We start from the raw sequence: 7,778 nt of genomic DNA on the forward strand, positions 1-7,778 counted from the left end.
ATTCATCAAACAATCCATATTTAATCACTTAATCTCCTAAATATCAAATTCTAACAACATTCAAGTGTGCCTCGAATCAGGGTTCAAAACATCGTCCGAGTCGTATTCGCCTCAACACCAGTTGTGATGAGTTCGATACCCGATATACTTTTTACCTAGACTCGACCTTAAATCGGTTGGACTCGGATGACTCGACTGGTATTCCAAGTTAACTTGGTCGACTTGAAAAAAAAAAAAAAACTAATCAATAGATTCCATGCAAAAGAAACCCATCACAACAATAATCAAAACTTTAAGAGAAATTAGAGATTCTTCTGCACAAGAAAACCCTTGAAAATTTTGAAACAAACCCGTGAAAATTTGAAACAAACCCGTGACCATTTCAAAAGCCTTTAAAAAGAGACACGGTTGAAGAATAACTTACTTAACCCTAAATCCACCATTGCCAGAGTGTAGATTTTTCATCTTTGGTGCACTACCGATGCCGCAATGGTGACTGGATGCCGGCAAGGCAACCCTCCTCCATTCGATAGTCCGATTGTGGTTGTGTGGTAGCAGTGGGAAGGTCCGAGTCGTCTGAGAGGCTGCAGATCGTGATCATCGTGGTGTGTTGGGGAAGAAGATAGTGGGCAAGGGTTCTTGGGGAAGAAGCTAGCAGATGATAAATGTAAAGTTTGATTTACCTTATTTAAATCAAAACACCCCTATAATATATTTTGATTCATTACTTTAATTTAGGAAAGATAAGAGCTGGTTGATGGGTCATTCTATCGCTCTTTTCCATTTGTTCTACCTCTACATGATTTGATTATTGGGTTGCACTCCTAGCTTGCCATGTCCCATGGACTTTGTCTTTGGCCCTTGTGGAGACATTTTTGTATTTTACTTTTGGATAAATTATAACTGTGATATCTACGGTTTTAAAATGTATATACATGTAAAAAAGAGCTCATAAGTATATAACACTAATTTTTTTTTCCTTATTCAATGTGAAAAATCATATGTAACGTCCACATGCCCAAATCATATAATTTTTTTTTATATATATTAATTTATAGTAAAAAATTCTACAAGAAATTGTTATTTAATATAACCTATTTAACATTTGGTTATATTTTAAGATTATTATTATTTAAAAAAGAAAAAAGGGTTTGCATGAGTGAAAGTATAGAAATGACTTTCATAATTTACATAAAAATTTAAGTTGAAGCCAATATCAAAATATTCTAAAGGAATAATATTAATATTATATGAGTAAACTTAAATTATTCTCAAAATATATTTTTTTAAATAATTTTTAAAACAAATACCAATTTATAATAACATAATTCACATCTTTTTTTTTTGGGACAATTGTGTTTTGGATGTAGTTGGGTCCAAAAATTAAGTTTTGGTCCATATAAGTTTATCATTTAAGCCCAAGACCTAGAGGAAGTGTGAAAATTGAGAAGAAGGATATGAATTTTTTATCTTTCCAAAAATGACCTTTATTGACTATGAAAAAAAAAGAGTAGAAAAACATTAATTTAAATTTTATTCCTTTTGTAAACCTCAATAAAATTTAATTTAATTTAGTGATTTGGAAAAAAATACACCATTTTCCAAAAAAATAAAAATAAATTATTATTATCATTATTATTATTTAAAAATCAAACATCTTGAAAAATATATATATTTAAAATTATGTATGTAAAAAATAACTAAAAATAGGTCAAATTTATTTTTTTTAAATGATATATTTTTAGAATATATATATATTTTTAAAAAATTAGTTTTCTAAAAATAATAAATTTTTAGAATAATTATTAAAAAAATTAAGAACAGAAAGTTTGTCGAACATTGTGGTAAAAAATACTCAAAATAGTTTTAAAGGGTATATTGGTCTTTTCACATTTTATATCATTCTCATCAATTATGCAACTTATATGGGCCAAATCTTAATTTTTGAGCCCAACTGGGTACAAAACACAGTTGTCCTTTTTTTTTTTTTTGTTTATTTCATTTTCTATCTCAAAATTTTATCATTTTAAAATTTTTTTCTCTAAACAATATTTTGTATTGTTTTTAAACAAATAAAAATTAGGTGACTCGGCATGACCAGGCATGCTAAGTGTCACACCCCTGAATATCTCATTGAATTTTTCACGAGTGCGCGTTGCTAAGGACCCTTCCTTAGCCAACATTCCTTTCTAGCGTTTAGAAAATAGAGTAAAACACAAAAAGAACAAAGCAACAGGGACACACACGAGGTTACCGGAATCCTTTCCCAACTTGTATTATTTCACTATTACAAGACAAAATTGTTTTCTGAACCAGAGTACAATGCTCTCACCCAAGCATACGAGAAGGAACCCTTTTCCCAAAACTCTCACTCTCTGTTTCAAGGCTGTAGGAGCCTTTTTAAAAGACTCAAGCTGCAGTTACAAATTTGAATTTCCCAATCCAAATCTTGGAGCCAACTTTGGTGGTTATGCAACTGGCCAGAACCGCCCTCAACTGCCCTGCATAACCACCCACCACCTAGATAGTGGCTTGTACATGCCACCCACTTACACCAGCCGTCATCTCTTAGCCAACTGCAAGTCAAATGACGGCTTGACTTGGTCACTGAGCTAGTTGCACTATCATATCCTCAGGTCTTGCTCGCCAAGTTGTTGGTGAGTCCCCCTAACAAGACGACCCCTCCCCCGTAAGGTGCCTCTTGTGACCGGGTGCCCATCAGCATGTCTTTGATCAAGGCCCTCTAAGCCAGGCAGCGTGCACCAATCATCTGACTAAGCATCTGGTGCATTAGTGTGCCTTCCCCACACTGATGTGTGAGCCTGTGCTATGTTTAAGTGCCCATAGCTTGGGCTTGTTGCTTGCTTCTCAGCTTCCTAGCAACGAGCCATGACATTGCGCCCATGGCTGATCCCTCTTGGTGCATAAGGCATTGCGCCCTTGTGCTGTGCGTAGGCATCTTGGTGCGAGTCAGTTATCGCTTGGAGCCATCAGACCATGGCATTGCGCCCATGGTTTCATCAGCTGGCTCACCGCACAAGGCTTAGGCGCCCTCCTGCCTACGCGGGGAGGGGGTAGGCCGTACCAGGCCTCGTGCCGTTGCGGCCACGGGGTGCACACCACACATGTCGTGGAGCCCATGTGTGCGTGCTTGAGTCGCGTCGTGTGTCTTAGGCATGTCCAAGGCCGTGCCATGGTGCCCCCTTGGTGCGGTCAAGGCTTCTCTTGGTGGCTCCCTCCTTTGAGTCACCTACCCCCCCTTAAAGAGCATTACGGGTCGTTTTCATTGTTTCTTAAGGAGACATCAATATGTCTGAGGAGACATAATGGAATAATAATTTTAATTTATAAACTAAAATTCCAAGTTCCTCAACCTTCATCTGCACCACCTAAGTCAGGTGCGCGTGCGATGCTCATCTGGTGCACACACGGTGCATGTCTGGCTCGCCCACAGTGCGCACGCGGTGCGCGTTTGGCCCACTCGCGGTGCGTATCTGGCTCGCCCGTGGTGCGATCGCGGTGTGCGTCTGGCTCGCCCATGGTGCGCGTCTGGCTTGCCTATGGTGTGCGCGCAGTGCTCATCTAGCTTGCCCACGGTGCACGCGCGGTGTATGTCTGGCTCGCTTGCGGCCTCCTCACATGGCTTTTGGAGTTTAAACCACCAAACTTCTAGGATTTCCTTACTTTCATCCTAGGGTCTCATAGGTGCAAGGCCTACCCATGAGGCCTATTCCTCCATGGTTAAGTCAAGGGGCTAAGGGGCTGACCCTAAGCCTTTAGTATGCTTAATTTTGTCGCACCAGGAATATTTCTTGGATGGGCCAACCTGACTCAACCCAATTTGTAGCTATTAGGGTATAACCTAGAAGGTGACCCACCAAGCCTATTGAAAATTAGGGCGTTACTTAAAGGTAGAGGGCCTATAGGCTTTTAATATTGAATTTACAATTTAAAATAATTCAATTGGCATCTACTTAACTATGTTTGGTTACAAAAAATTTAAAAGAAAATGTAACATAAAGAAATATATATATATATATATATATATAAGAAAAAATAAAGAAATATAAAAAATATAATAAAGTTAATAAATTATTTTTATATATTATATTAAATTCATTTCACCTTTTTTTTTTATAATAAAACCAAATATGAAAAAAAAAATCATTTTTATTTTATTTTATTTCCTTAATGTTTTGATTTTATTTTATAATATTCTACAATTAAATTACAATGGGAAATCAATAATTATCAAAACAAACTTTTTTAAAAGATTTTTTTTTATAAAAATAATAATTTATTTAACTATTATTTATTTTAATTAAAAAAACATATAAATAAGTGGAAAACAAAATATGATAAACTTAGGTGAGATCGTGTTTATTGTTTTTTTAGTAGAATTTATTTTTATATGGCAATAATATGAAACATATAAGTGAGTGGAAAATTGAATATTATAATTCTTATATAAATGTGTTTATATATATTTAATTTGAAAAGTAAGTTGTTTTACTTTTATAGATGGTTAAATGGCCTATAAATGGTTAAATGGCCTATATACCAAATTGGAAATACATATTTGGAAGATGAGGTGCAAGAGCTTGAGGTATATATAACAACATTGAAGGCTAAATGGCCTATATATGGGTGCAATCATGTGTGATGGTTGGAGTTGTAGGACTAAAAAGCCTATCATCAATTTCATGATTTATTATGATAGAAGTATGATATACCATTCTTCAGTTGACACTACCAACTTACCTAAGACAACATACTACATCTTTTCCCTTATGGATAAAGTTGTAGAGGAGGTTGGGAAGGAAAATGTTGTTCAAGTAGTCACTGATAATGAGGCAAGTTTTAAAGCAGCCGGTATGTTGTTGATGAAGAAGCGGAAGCATTTGTTTTGGTCTCCTTGTGCAGCCCACTGTATTGATTTAATGCTTGAAGATATTGTAAACATGAAGTAGATTAAGGAGACATTAGATCAAGCTAAGATGATCACAAGATTTATTTACAATAGCTTGAAATTAGTGAATTTGATGAAAGTGTTCACCAAGGATAGAGATCTGTTAAGGCCAGGAATAACCCGTTTTGCCACTGAATTCATTTCACTTGAGAGTCTTATACGTTATGAGGTTGATTTGAAGAGAATGTGTACAACAAATAAGTGACGTGAATTCAATAAAGATAGGAGCAGAAAAAGTCTAAGAGATGAGGTATCCAACCTTATATTAACTGATCGATTTTGGAAGAAGGCAGGGAAGTTCAAACCATCATGGAACCTCTCGTCAAAGTATTGAAATTGGTTGATCAAGATAAAAAAGCCACATTATCAATCATTTATGAAGCAATGGATAGAGCTAAATTGGTTATCAAGGCATCAGTCAAGCAATGGGAAAAGTATTGGGAAGTCATTGATAGAAGGTGGGAAGGTCAATTGCACAGACATTTGCATGCTGCAGGTAATAAAAAAATTCTTTATATATTTTTTATTATTTTTTTAAGTACAAATTATTATAAACTGATCATTATTTAACTTATGACAACATATTTTTTAAATCCAATGTTCCAATATTCAAAACATTTCTCCAACCATCCAGAAATTAAAGTTGGATTAAAGAAGGTTATCAAGAGATTAGAGCCAGATTTGGATAGACAAGCAAAAGCTATTGACGAGGTATAATAATAGTTTGTGATATTTATATAATGCATTTTGTATATGTAATGTGCATTAACAAAAAAAAATGTTAATGATGTAGGTGAAATTATTTATTGACGACCGAGGAGAATTTGGAAGTGCACTTACAAAGAACGCAATAAATCAATCTCTTCTAGGTACTCAATACATTTACATTTATTACAAATAAGAAATTATCATCATTTTTTGTTAAATATATCATAGTGATTAATAAGTATGCATTTTCTTTATTATAGTTGAATGGTGGAACAACTATGGCGACGAAGGTCCACATCTACAAAAGATTACTGTTAAAATTTTAAGCCAAACTTGTTCTTCATTAGGTTGTGAAAGAAATTGGAGCACATGGTCATTGATTCACACAAAGTTGCGCAACCGTTTGGCAATAAAAAAGTTGTATCAGTAGTTTATGTGCACTATAATATGCGACTTCGAGTTAAGAATTTGATGCAAGAGCTAAACAATGAAGATTTATACAATCCAATTGATTTGAATCATATCTTTAATGATGATGATATATTAGATGAGTGGATACAAGAAGGAGAGGAGCTTATTTTATCATATGATAATTTGGATTGGTTGGATAAAGGTCTTCCCACTAATGAAGAAGGTAGAGAAACAGTTCATGAAGATGATGGTGCCACAAATCGTAAAGTTAGTAGGCGTACAAGTAATGCTACACAAGAAAGAGATGTTGATTCCCGTTGTAAAGGTAAGACTCCTAGAACAATTTCTTCAAGTTTTAGTAGTGATGATGGTGACAATGGGGGCAATGCGCGGGGTGGTGGCACTAGTGGGGCAATAGAGGAGTTGGTGGTACTAGTGAGGGTACTAGAGGATATGGTAGCACTGAGGGCGGTTATGTTAGTCAAGTATATCTTAACATGTCATGGGCACAAGGAGGTGAAAATTACTATGCCACACAAGATACAGATCATGGATATCGACCAGGGATATGGGAACAACGAAAGCATTTGGAAAGACTAACTACATTTCCCAGCGATGATGATTATTTTAGTGGGCATGATTATCATAGATCAAATTATCACCGTATTGATGAGCCCTTATAGAATTTGGGTATAGGATCAAGGTCATATTTTAGAGGGGTAGATGATAGATCATATCACAACTTTAGAGACCGTGATAGCTCTTTCAGTACTTTTAGTAGAAATGATTTTGATCGATTTCCAATGATACATCCAGAGGGATATTCAAATACTAGAACACGAGCTTGTGATTCATACGGATATGATCAATCTTCTAGTAGTAGTAGCATTGCTTATTGAGGTTTTATATACTATCAATATGGTGTTGATCCCGAACAACCTTTGAAACCATATTTTCCTTATTATGGATCGTCAAGCCAATCATCTGAGCCAACATATTCGAGTTATGAACAACTCTTTGAACCATATCATCACTACAAGAATTGCCACCCAATTTGTATACTCGTCATAGGACTAATGATGATGATTTTGAACCCTCTTATCATTCAACATGGAATTGATTGTTGTATGTTTGTTAGTAAAAATGTTATTATATTTGAAATAAAATAATTTTCTTTTGTTAGCATTATTATAAATAACTTTGAGCAGATACTTTTATAACTATTTAAATAATGTTAAATGTGAGACAATTTTATTTTATTAATTTTTTGAGCTTATTTAATTGTATATATTTTTATGATGATTTACATAATATTTTTATAATTTTTTGAATTTTCTAATTAACTTATTTTATGTATCTCCCGATACTAAACCGATATGCCTCGGGAACCTTCGAGTCAGTGACCGATATTGCAACTTTGAACCATGGCCCGAATTGTCCACACCCAACCTAAACTAGCATGTATTCAAAAAATTATAAAATGAGAAAGGACCTAAATAAAGAAGAAAATGTAAAGTATAAGTTAATAATAAAAAAAACTTATATCAAACTAAAGTACAAACCAAACATAAAATACCCATTCTACCATTATATGAATAAAACACTGATTCTCTCAATATCCTTCATATTATTAATTCAAATTTTATGTGAGCATTTATAGTAAGATCATTGAAATTTTTTTATTCAACGG

This window comes from Vitis vinifera, chromosome 6 (assembly GCF_030704535.1).
Source record: "Vitis vinifera cultivar Pinot Noir 40024 chromosome 6, ASM3070453v1".
Taxonomy (NCBI): Eukaryota; Viridiplantae; Streptophyta; class Magnoliopsida; order Vitales; family Vitaceae; genus Vitis; species Vitis vinifera.